The sequence below is a fragment of the Lotus japonicus genome, chromosome 1 (genome assembly GCF_012489685.1).
Source record: "Lotus japonicus ecotype B-129 chromosome 1, LjGifu_v1.2".
NCBI lineage: Eukaryota > Viridiplantae > Streptophyta > Magnoliopsida > Fabales > Fabaceae > Lotus > Lotus japonicus.
The window spans coordinates 33652205-33665469 of record NC_080041.1 but is presented as its reverse complement, the minus strand read 5'-3'; the positions used below and the strand labels follow the sequence as shown (position 1 = coordinate 33665469).

Below are 13265 nucleotides of genomic sequence, written 5' to 3'. Positions count from 1 at the left end.
GAGGTAAGGGTAGGGCTGAGCATGATTATTTGACCCGACCCAAACCCGACTTAACCGAGTCCAAAACAGCATTAACGAGCGGGGCGGGTCGGATGTACCAGATCGGGTTAAGCTGCTATGGTTCCAGATGGGTAAAAACTGTAACACCCCGATTTCGGTGGCGTCACTTTAGTAACCAACAAGAAACTTAAAGCGGAAAACGTGAATTTTTTTTTTTGATAATAGAATCAAAGACTGAAAGAAATAAACTCCCAACAAAAGATAACAAAACTAGTATATAACATAAATACAGCCCCCGTTGTAAGTAGCAACCTCGTCACGAGTAACCTCCAGTGACGGAAAGTAGAAAAGTGTAACGCCCGTAGGCAAAATGTACAATCCCAAAAGGATAGGTCAAGTGTCAGCAACACAAGCCCTCAAAAATAAGAATGAGTCAGAGCTAGGACACTAACACCCAACCTTAGTAGACTCTAAACACCCATCCCCTATACTTCCATCATCGACTCTCATCTGGTCATGCCTGAAGTCCGGGTCCACGCCGAAGGCTCAGTAGTAGTCATTTCGCTCCGGGTCTTCCCCGAACGACGAAGAATCACGAAAGAATCCATCAACGACATCTGACAAAAAGGGCATACATAGCCCCCCAAACACAGGTAGCACGCGCAAGGGTCAACTTACGGAATATAGTATAGAGAATACAAGACAACAGGTAAAGTATAAGGGGTATATATATATATGTTGTATATATACATATAAGTTCTGCATTGTCTACCCTAAGGTTTAAACATAGCATGTTATCAAATCTCTAGTACAATTCAATCATCAAAGCACGTGACGATATTTATCAATATCTACTCATCAAAACACATAACGATATTTATCAACATCTATTCATCAAAACACTTAACGATGTTTATCAACATCTATTCATCAAAACACTTAACGATGTTTATCAACATCAACTCATCCAAATCTCAGCGAATACAATTAGAGTGCATGATATGTCAATGCAACGTCACTCTCGACGGTTCCAGAAAGAGTAGGCTGGGCACGATCGAGTCGGTCCTAACACTGGCATTGTGTCGACCATAACCCTCGAGTGTCACTTACAACCTTGACATAGCCGGATCAGTCTTAACCCTGCGGGTTGACTTTTCCCTCCGCTATGCCCGACAATCAACAGGTCGATCCTAACCTCACGGTCGATCATATCCCCCGTCGATGTCCGAATTACCCGAAGGCATAAACTGTACCCGAAGGCATAAACTGTACCCGAAGGCATAACTGTACCCGAAGGCATAAACTGTACCCGAAGGCATAACTGTACCCGAAGGCATAAACTGTACCCGAAGGCATAACTGTACCCGAAGGCATAAACTGTACCCGAAGGCATAAACTGTACCCGAAGGCATAAACTGTATCTCATGATGATCTCCAAATCATCCGACTCATCTCTATCCGATGGTCAACACTGCTCAACGAGCAAAGAGCATCAACATGCTCGGAAACTACCCGTTTCCCGGCTTATCTCTCAGATAGCCCAACAACACAACTGCTCCCAGAGCACAAGAGTATCAACATACTCAAAACCTCTCAATATCTCAACACTTGGATCCGACGACACTTCTCGTTTTCCAAAACTAAGATTCGACTCCTAAGTTTCCTTCGAGATTATTATCATTACTTAAAGATTTAGAGGTTGTTTAAGGTCTTATGAGTTTTCTTCACAAAATAATATCCTTTTAGCCTTATCGCAATTCTTATAAGTTCTCGGGATCTCCAAATCCCCAAATGACTCCAGAGAATGTCTCGATCCATAAAACACCATAACAAGGCCCGAATCTCATTCGTCCTATCAAACTTTCTCAAAACTCTCAAAATAAAATCGGCATGACCTGCCCGCTATTCTCACTACACAGAATCTCAGATTTCATTGCAAAAGCATAAATAACTCAGCCCAATCAACCAGCATGTCATATATCCACATATTATGCAATAACCACGTAGCACGTAGCATATAAAGCATGCACCACACATCCTAAATTACCCACTTAGCACTTAGCATGAAATTCAATCTCAAAAGCATTCAGTAGATGAATCATCTACATTGTCAGCCGAAGCCTCAGAAAACATTTTACCAGTCAAACACAACCAAGTGCATAAACAATAAATCAAGTCGAATTCATCGACACCTAAAGCATTAACTAGCAAGGTAAGTTGCCCTTACCTTAGCCAATTTTCTTCCTAAACTGCAACTCCAATCCTATCACATCTTTGTTTTCTGTGTCGGCTCGCTTCCTTCTATTCTTTAGCTTCGTCGCAAGGCGCTTTCGTCCTTCGTACCCTTCACAAGTTCACATACTAAACCTTAGCCTCTAAAGTCACATCTAAAGTTCCAAAACAGCTTAGCTAATCATTCTAACTAACGTAGATATTTGTGAGTTTTAAAGAAAGGTCCTTCAAAAGCCCATTTAAAAAAAACAACTCCTCAACTTTTAAGTAATTCAACCCTAGTCCCTTGACAAGCACACAATCACAAAATGGTCCTTTAAGAAACGCATTTTGCAAACAAGTCCTCAACTATACGTGAGTTCTTTTTCAACCCTCAATCTTAAATAAATTTATCAAACAAACCCCAAGACTTTTAAAACTCAAGTTTAACCCAAAACTTCTAAGCATATTGTGTTTTAGTCCTAAGGTTTTCCCACAATAAACTTTTAGTCCTCAAACTTAACTTATGATTTTCACTAAATAAAAACAAATTTCAGAATTGATTTTCCAAACCCAAAACACATGCCATAGGCTCGGCCACGTCTACATAAATATGTATAAATTTTCCTTTTTCCCAAATCACTTTCCAAAGCCATTTTTAACATTTAAACACAACTAATCAAGACTTAAATTAAAGCTCTTTAAATCCCAAAATCACTTAACTAAAAAAACAACTTTTTAGAAAACTAATTGGTGAAATCTATAGATCCGGTGATGAGGAATAACATTTGTAAAAGCACTTTGGAAAAAGCTCTAATTGAAAATTTTACAAAGACAAGAACTCAACATTTTTGGAAACAAAAATCAAAGTTTAGTGAATCATTTCCATAGTCATAACTTTAATGAAAACACTATGTGTGGAAACTAAAAGAATAAAGAAGAGATTATTTACCATATAAGTCCATAGAGATTATGGTTACTGTGGCTGTCCAAGGGAGCTACGTGAGGAAGAAGGACAGAGGGTTGTGGTGCGTTTGGCCAGCCATGGAGAAAAGAAAAGTAATGAAGAAGAAGAAAGGAGAAGAAAAACGTGATTTGTAGAAGAAGAAACATGGTGTGCGTGGACTGCCAAGGGAAAGAAAGATGACGGTGATGCTTGCTGCCAAGAAGAGACAAAAACGAAGAAGAATGGTGATGTTGGTGGTGAGAAGAGAGAATGGGTCGAGAGGTGAGGGGATTGGGATTATGCTGTGCCAAAATGTGATGATAATAATCATTCAGATATGTAAAGGAAAGGATAGAGAAGAAGCAGATAAGAACGTGACGAGGATAGATAGAAAATATCTGAATTCAAAATATCCTATGGGTTGCTTCAGCAAAAGAAAATGAAAGAAAGAAGAAGTGTTGCAGGAAAAGAAAATAAGGGACGTGAATGAAGGAGAAAGAAAGAAAATGAATAAGAAAAGAAAGCTGGTGGTGAATTGCAAGTGGGAGAACAAGTGGTGAGATATTTATTCAAGATGTTTTGAGAAGATACTTTTAAAATCGGTACGAATTGATTTAGACACCGAATGATTTAACTCATAGAGTTAAGAGAAAAATATAAGAGTGATATATTATTATATAAAAATTATGAGGAACTCTATGAATGATAAAATATAAATTTGAATCACTTTGAGCAAAATAAAATGATTCATAAACCAAGAAAGGAGTAGAAACTGAGCTAAAGAATAACTGTGAGACGATCAGAACAAATATGAAGTTGTCATATTATGCATCAGAGTTAAGTATCTCTCTATAAAATGTCGATACTTGTTCCTGGTTCATTTAAGTGAGTAAATAGCTTGAACGTAGTATGGGTTGAAATATGCCGCAAAACTACTTTTTGCGTTTGACGTCGGATGAAGAAACTTCCTTCTGAAGAAAGATTGAAATCATCAAGAGAAATGGGTGTATGCGTGTGGAATCTTCATTTGATGTCCCGAATAGAAAAAGTCTTCATTGTCGGGTGATTCTAGGGTTTTGAAATACCAGGGTTTCGGTTTCGGCAAACTTCCGATGATTGGAATCGGACGTTCGTAGATCCTAGAGTTTCGCCTCGAAACGATTGTGATATATGGAAAAAGAGAAGTTCTAACATTTCTCTGAAGATTTTTGGAATTAACTTCCATCATGCCTATAAGTGAAAACTAGCTATATACTAGGGTTTCTGACCTAGGTTTAAGCGTATAACGATCGAGCTATAACTTAAATCGACTTCGATACAATCCTTTGACTTTTCCTGAACTTTCTCCTTCATAAATTTATTTCATTTGGTAAACTCTAGTTCAGGTCTCCCTTCACGATACATCAACCCTAATCGTGAATAGGATTCTATTTAGTTGGCATAAGTTTAGAAACTTGGGCCTTACAAAAACGGTCGGGTTCGGGTTGAATATTTAAAAATCGTCGAAACTCGAACCGGCCCGAGGTATCAATTATTTTATTTACACGTGATGTTCCAGCTTTATTATGAGTGTCACACTAGGTTGTGACTATGATCATTGATCAGTGTGATACTGTTATGACTGATGAGGCTTGAGAGCCATCAACTTTTTTCTGCCACAAGCCAGCAAGCTACACATAGCTTCAACTTTTTGTCATACTAGCCTTTCACGTGACTTTGCAAAGAAATAAAGAGGTATGATAAAATAAACAAACTCTTGTCTTCTTCACACACCAGACCAAGTACCCACAATCTCCTTCTCAATTCTCATCATCTGAAGCTACCACAACCATCACCTCTTCTCTCCCACAAACCAGCCCAAGTACCCACTTGCTCATAAACCACCACCGTTCGCAGCAGAAACCTCCACGTCCGACCACCGTTCTTCTTGCACAGCCACCCATGTTCACAAAGCTTTTATAAGAGCTTGTGTTTCATGTCGCGGCGGTCGTGCAGTGTTATCACCACTAGAGATCGTAAAGATCTCATCTTGCAATATTTTTTCGTTCTAAGATGCTTAACAATGGTGTTTCCTAGACGAGGCAAGTGTGGAAATAAAGTCGTGAAGGGAAGAATAGATGTGGCCAGGAAGAGGAAGGGGGAAGAAGGAGAAGAATGGTGTACCCGTACTAACCGACCCGCATAACCCGCTCATCGATTCAACCCGCACCCGAGATATCCGAGGCTTCCACAGTCGGTAATAGTTTGATATATGTCTGGTTCAAACCCGTCCAAACCCGGTGTGTGCCACCCGAGCCCGTCCGAACCCGCCCGATGCTCAGCCCTGGGTAAGGGTAGTCTCTTGAATAGTGCGTGTGTATGTATGTTTTTCATTTTTTTGCATGATATGTGAAATGAAGTTGTAAAAAGGCGTTGTGAATATGGTTGTATATTTGTGCTATTTGTTGCTTTTACATGTTGATGCATGCTTATTGATGATATGAGAAACATGTCTTAAATTGGATAAAAATTGTTGAACCATTGAAATTTTGGAAAAGTTAAACGACCCATTTGTTGTTGATGGCCGTGGGCCTTGAATGCTAACAAGAGCATATAGGGTTTGAAATTTGAAGTGACAACATGGTGGTTATTTGTGGCCATTGTCTCATCTCGAGGAGATGTGTTGAATTACTCAACAACGTGGTTGTCTAGCCTTGTGAGGCTTTTGATCGATCCATCTTGTAGAAGCATATATACATGTATTCCCACGATCAATAAGATCAGAGGCTAGCCAATGAGTTACTTATGGTCGCAAGAGTTGGGTAATACATGGTGTTGTTCCTTTGCTCATGATTGTCTGCATTTTAGCTAAGTGTGTTGTAACACCCCAATTTCTCAACTGAGGAGTCACATTAGTAACCTAACAAAGTCTAAGGACCAATCTGCAATCCCTAAAAACCAAGGGAATTTTTTTTCTGTAAAACAACTAAACACTTCGGCTAAAAGGTTGGAAACATACCATAACTTTATTTAGATAACTTGTTTCCCGATATACAGTAATAATAGTTTACAATACCATAAGTAAGGTTCAGAATAAACATGCGCACTTTAACAGTGGCGGAAGCAAGACTTTAATAACAGAGTTCTCATAAAGTAAAAGAGACTCCAACATATTCCACAAGAAGAGAAGCAAAGCTGCTTCTCATACCTCTACTCCACCGCTTACAACTCGATCTCCAACTCGAGTAGCTATGCCTCGGCAGAAGGATCTCCATCGCCTAATAGCGTTAAGCGCCCAAACAACAAGTAGCAAATAGAAAGGGTTAACTCCATGCAATTACCATGTATAAAAGAGAAAAATCATGCTGTTCGAATTTAATTACCTGGCATGGTAAATAACTAGCAACATAACTCAACTCATATATCAACAACTTAAACATAAATCGGACTCAGATAATAATAACCTCAACAATGTAACATCAAATCAGCTATCAATAAACCAATACGAAAATCCAACAACATAGGGTCAGGTGTTAGTTCCCTATAATGCAACTATATGCTGCTAACAAAATGGATCGATCAATATCGTCTCTCAAGACGGGACAATGATAGGACACACCTCCTCATCGCCACTTATAACGTCATACATGACGGGACAATCATAGGACACACCTCCTAATCGCCACTTAACGTCACACAAGACGGGACAATCATAGGACACACCTCCTGATCGCCACTTAGCACCTCGCAAGATGGGACAATGATAGGACACACCTCCTCATCGCCACTTGACTCAAGCCCTATATGCCAAGTCAGACCACAACAAAGCCCACCCAAGGACCAATCCAAAGTAACCACATGTTCCATCCACTAGGAAGCAGTAACGACAGAAACCAGTAAACGGCCGAAGCTTCTCAGAAAACATTTTCCAAATTCAGCATAATAATCATAATCATCTGCCAATCAATATAAACATCTTCATCTCAAACACAGGCAGTGCGATAAAAGCATGCAAGACTCAAAGACGCTCTAAAACCGAGTTACCCTTACCTTCGTGAGTAGAAGTTGGGCATGGAAATTGCGAACCTAGAACAAAGAAAACACAATCATCAACACAAGCTTCACTAGGAGCAACACGATCTACTAATACTAATCGAAATCGTAAAGAAAGCCTCTAAAGCTTCAGAGTTCCTATTTAGGCACAAATTGACAACGGAGACTTCGTTCGCTAAAACGAGCATAACTCGAGCTACAGAACTCAGAATGACACGAAACCGGCGCCAAAATTTCGACAATTGAAAGAGCTACGCAATGGCTCAGGTCATAGAGACCCAAAAATTATTTTTGGACACGGTACCCAAGCAATTAGGTTTCGGCCACTATGGAAAATAGGGTTTTCGAACTTTTTCTTCGATCTAAATCAATTCACAAGGTAGTTTTAGGGTAAAACTAAGGCAAAGAAATTGTCGGAACAATTTTCGGACAATCGGGTCGAAATACGACTATCCAGGGGCATTTTGGTCCAAAATAAAGGCTCAAAACTTCAAAGTTATCAGTTCGGAAAACAAATTTGACAGCATTGATCCTCATGACATCCGTGACAACAAATCCTAAAGGCACGAAGTCAGATTACAGCTTTTCGACAATAAAGTTTCGAAATGTGCGACTAATGGGGTTTTGAATCAATTTTTCAGATCTTGGACAACTGAATCGCAATCGGCGATTACTGACAGAGGTTTTAGACTCATGGGAACATAAGGAACATAACCCAACCAAGAAATCAAGGAAATCGGACAATTTTAGAAAAAGCTCAAAACTGTGAGCACATAAACGACTTCAGAAACGCAACAGAAACAGTAAACAGAGGTAGGATTCATGCTAGTTACCTCAATACCTAGAAGTAGGGACGAACTGCACGAAGATTGGTCAAGTTTTCGTGAAAATTTCTCCTCTCCTCCTCTCTCCTTGCTCGCGGCCTTAAATGGGTGAGAATGAAGAGATTTTGCTTTTTTGAGCTATTTATAGGCAGGTGAAATCGCGGGAAAATGAAAATTTCGCGATTCCGATTTTTGCAGCACGTCCACCGAGGAATTCTAAGAGAGATTCTGGCGTCAGAATTCCAGAACTCAAAACAATTATCTATGATTTGGGAAAAACGATATCTAAAATCCCAAAGGCGGTGTAAGTTAATCTGTCCCGTTAAACTACTTTTTGCTGTGATGCTCAGACGACAAAACTTCCTTCTGAAGAAAGATTGGAAATGTCGAAGCAAATCTGGCAACGCGGACGGAAACTTCGTTAGAAGTCCCGAATAGAAAAAGTCTTCATCCATCGCTCGAATCTAGGGTTTCGAAGCAAGGAAATTAGCGTCGTCGGACTTCCGAAAAGTGAATACTATCGTGCGTACAGTCTAGAGTTCCAAAATGAAACGCTGGTCGAAGGAAAAATAAAGAAAATCTTTAAATTTTCCAAGGATTCGAAATCTCACTTAAAACGTTGCTCTAAAGCGAAATTAGCCTATTCTGGACACGCTTGCCATAAGGCGGGTGTGTAGACGACTCGCTCTAATTCCTAAAATGACTACGCAACATTCCTCGAGCAATTCCTGAACTTTCTTCTTCATTAATCTTTCTCAAATATCAAACTTCTGTCACGCTTACACTGATTCTACGCGTGAGTCGGAAATTAGCTTGTTCTGAAAATCCAGGTCTTACAATACTACCCCCCAAAAAGAAAGTTTCATCCTCGAAACTTAAGGCTCAGTGAAGAGTTCCGGATACTGTTCCTTCATCCTCTCTTCTAGTTCCCAAGTAGCATCGCCCGTGACTTGGTTCCAAATCACTTTTACCAGAGGAACCTGCTTGTTCCTCAACTGCTTGATCCTACGTTCCTCAATCCTCATTGGTGCCACTTCAAAAGACAAGTTGTCTCTAAGCTGAATATCATCTTCCTTGATGATGTGAGAGGGATCAGAAATATACTTCCTCAATTGTGATACGTGTAGCACATCATGAATCTTGGAAAGAAAAGGTGGCAACGCAATCCGATAAGCTACTTTACCGACTCGCTCGATAATCTGATACGGTCCAATGAACTTCGGTGTCAGCTTCCTCGACTTTATCGCTCTTCCCACTCCGGTAGTTGGTGTCACGCGAAGAAACACATGGTCTCCCGCCTCAAACTCTAACTCTCTCCGTCGTGTGTCAGCATAACTCTTCTGTCGACTCTGTGACGTCCTCATTTTCTCTTGTATTTGCTTCACTTTCTCAGTAGTTTGTTGTACTAATTCAGGTCCAACGAGAAGATGTTCGCCATCTTGAAACCAACATAAAGGAGTTCTACATCTCCTCCCATACAAAGCCTCATAAGGTGCCATTCCAATACTAGCATGAAAACTGTTGTTATAAGTAAACTCGATCAACGGCAACAGCTCATCCCAGCTTTCTTGACTATCCAGAACACAGGCTCGCAGCAAGTCTTCCAATGACTGTATTGTCCTCTCTGTCTGTCCATCCGTCTGAGGGTGATAGGCAGAGCTCAACCTCAACTTCGTCCCAAGCGCCTCGTGCAACGCCTTCCAGAAATGCGAAGTAAACTTCGGATCTCTGTCAGAAACAATACTCGATGGTACTCCATGAAGTCGTACAATCTCAGCGACATACACTTTTGCAAGTGCCTCCACATTGAACGTGGTCTTCACCGGTATGAAATGTGCTGACTTCGTCAGACGGTCCACAATGACCCAAATGGAATCAAATCTCTTCCTCGTAGCTGGCAAAGCTACCACGAAATCCATAGAGATACTGTCCCACTTCCACTCCGGCACATCAAGTGACTGTAACATACCCGCAGGCTTTTGATGTTCTATCTTCGCCTTCTGACATGTCAGACATGCCGCCACAAACTCTGCTACATTCTTCTTCATTCCTGGCCACCAAAAATTCAACTTTAGATCTTGATACATCTTTGTCGATCCCGGATGAATACTCAATCTGCTCTTGTGACCTTCGTCAAGAATCATCCTTCTCAACTCCATGTCCAATGGTACGCAGACACGTCCTTTGCAACGCAGAATGTTGTCGGTTCCTACCTCAATATCCGGCGCTTTTCCCAAAATGATCAAGTTCCGTTTCTCGATCAGCTCCTCATCTAACAGTTGTTTCACCTTGATCTCGTTCAGAAAATCACTAGTGATCGTCACCATCCCAAAGCTCAATTTTCCAGGTGTCACTTGCATACCCAAACTGAGGTCGCGAAAAGTCTCGATAAGTTCCAATTCCTTAATCATCAACGATGAAACATGAATTGTCTGGCGACTCAGTGCGTCTGCTACAACATTTGCTTTTCCTGGGTGGTACAACAAAGTGAAATCATAGTCCTTGATGAATTCCACCCAACGCCTTTGTCTCATATTCAGATCCTTCTGATCGAACAGGTACTTCAAGCTCTTATGATCACTAAAAACAGTGAAAGTGCTCCCATAAAGATAGTGCCTCCAAATCTTGAGCGCAAATACCACAACCGCTAACTCCAAATCGTGCGTAGGATAGTTCCGTTCATGTATCTTCAATTGCCTTGAAGAATAAGCCACAGCCTTTCGGTGTTGCATCAACACACAACCCAAACCTTGGTACGAAGCATCGCAGTAAACCTCGTAGGGTTCCTTCTCTTGTGGTAATGTCAGAACTGGCGCGGTCGTCAAACGCTTCTTCATATCTTGGAAACTCTGTTCACAATCCTCTGTCCAAGCAAAAGGTTGGTTCTTCCGGGTGAGTTTCGTCAATGGTCCTGCAATCTTAGCAAAACCTGCGATGAATCGTCGGTAATATCCAGCTAAACCGATGAAACTCCTTATATCTGTCACAGTCTTAGGACGCTCCCATGCAAGTACCGCTTCCACTTTACTGGGATCCACAGCAATACCCTCCTTTGAGATGACATGTCCTAAAAACTTTACTTCTTCGAGCCAAAATTCACACTTTGTCGCGTTAGCATACAGTACCTTATCCCGAAGAACTTGTAATACTTGACGTAGATGTTCCTCGTGTTCTTCACGATTCCTCGAGTAGATCAAGATGTCGTCGATGAACACCACAACGAAGCGATCCAAGAATGGATGAAAGATCCTATTCATGTAGTCCATGAATACAGCTGGTGCATTCGTAACTCCAAACGGCATCACCAAGTACTCATAGTGCCCATAGCGTGTCCTAAACGCCGTCTTTTGAATATCCTCATCCTTGACTCTAATCTGGTGATATCCCGATCTCAGGTCAATCTTCGAGAAAATAGCAGCACCCTTCAACTGATCCATCAAATCGTCAATCCTTGGCAACGGATAACGGTTCTTTATCGTGACTTTGTTCAACTGTCGATAATCCACACAAAGTCGCGATCTTCCGTCTTTCTTCTTCACAAGCAGCACTGGCGCTCCCCACGGAGAAACGCTAGGTCGGATAAACCCCTTCTTGGTTAAATCTTCGAGTTGACTCTTCAGCTCAGTCAGTTCTGCCGGTGCCATACGATACGGTGCGATTGATATAGGTCCAGTGCCTGGGACTATATCAATTGTGAACTCCATATCTCTGACCGGAGGTATTCCAGGTACGTCTTCGGGGAACACATCCTCGAAATCTTGCACAACAGCAATTCCGTGTACTCCATTCTCCTTAGCTTCCACCACGGTTGTAGACATGAGAGAACTCAAAGCTCCTTTCCTCAAAGAAAGCTTTGAAAAGTACGAGTTCAGGAACTCAGCGAGTCCAGCATCGGGAAAAATAACTACCTTATTGGCGCAATCAAGAAGAACATGATGGTGGGACAACCAATCCATGCCTATGATCACATCCAATCCCTTGAGAGGTAAACAGATTAAGTTTGCTACAAACTTCTTATCTAGGTACATCCAAGGACATTCCAGACATGCAGTGTTAGTTACTAGACTCTTAGATGCAGGGGTAGACACTGTCAAGTCAAACGGTAGCTTTGACACTTCTAGCTTTAACCTTGCCGCACAAGCTATATCTATAAATGAATGCGTAGCACCAGAATCAAATAGCGCGATAAGGGAATTACCCGCAATCTCGCAGGTACTGCGGATCAGACCATCGTCTTCCTCAGCTTCAGTTCCACTGATCGAGTAGACCCTTCCACCAGCAGTAGGCCTCCTAGCCCCAGCAACATTTGCAGCAGCCTCAACTTTAGGAATCCTGCACTCTTCAGCAGTGTGGCCTGGCTTGTTGCAGTTCCAACACGCCGCAAGACTCTCAGAACAGTGGTTGGCATAGTGCCCCTTTTTGTTGCACCTGAAGCAAGTCACATCCTCCGATTCCCAGATGGGGTTCTTAGTGCAATTGCATTTCCACCAGTAGGATAAAAGGACCCAGAAGTTGTCCCCCTACCCTGAGGACGAACATACGGCTTCTTCTGGAAATGCCTACCCTTGTCACCTCTTCCTTGGTTAGTCCTAGCCGGACCTCCACTTCCTTGGTAAGGCTTGTTCAGACCTTGGAATTTGCCCCTTGCATTATCAATGGCCTCAATCCCCTTGGTCTTCTCCACCAGCACTTGGTAGCGATTCAGTCCTAGCGGTTGCACCGCCCTCTGCAGCTCATAACACAGCCCCTCAATGAATCGCTCACACATGTAGCCTTCATCAATCTGTCCTCTAAAGTAACGGAAGTGTTTAGCCAACGACTCCAACTTTGCAGCATACTCAGCAACGGTCATGCCTCCTTGACGGAGTCTCAGAAATTGTGCTTCCTTAGCGGCTCTAGCACTTCTAGGAAAGTACTTGTCCAAGAAAGCTCCACGGAAACACTCCCAAGTGATGGCTTGATGGTCAGCCTCCATCATAGCCCTAGCCCCACGCCACCAATACTCAGCTTCACCCGTTAGCAGGTAGGTTGCATAATCAACTTTCATCTCTGCAGTTGTACGCAAGAAGGTAAAGATCTTCTCCAACTCTTGGAGCCATAAGTCAGCTTCTTCCGGATCGAAGCCCCCAGAGAACTTCGGCGGATCCTGACGCTTGAAATCATTCAGACCCCTGGTCTGAGCAGCAGCTAATTCACGTTCCTCCCGCTGAACACGGCGAGCATTCTCTTCAGCTTGGTTTTGTGCAGCCACC

The 13265-nt window shown here is 42.0% G+C and overlaps 1 long non-coding RNA gene across 1 annotated transcript; it reads right to left on the bottom strand.

The window, feature by feature from the left end:
* Window positions 1-257: 257 nt before the first annotated feature.
* On the bottom strand, window positions 258-3721 carry LOC130731806 (uncharacterized). The gene is made up of 3 exons (XR_009016831.1): window positions 3164-3721; window positions 2228-2344; window positions 258-617 (listed from the first exon to the last, which is right to left on the bottom strand). It is a non-coding gene; the product is annotated as an uncharacterized LOC130731806 (long non-coding RNA).
* Between the last annotated feature and the right edge of the window lie 9544 nt (window positions 3722-13265).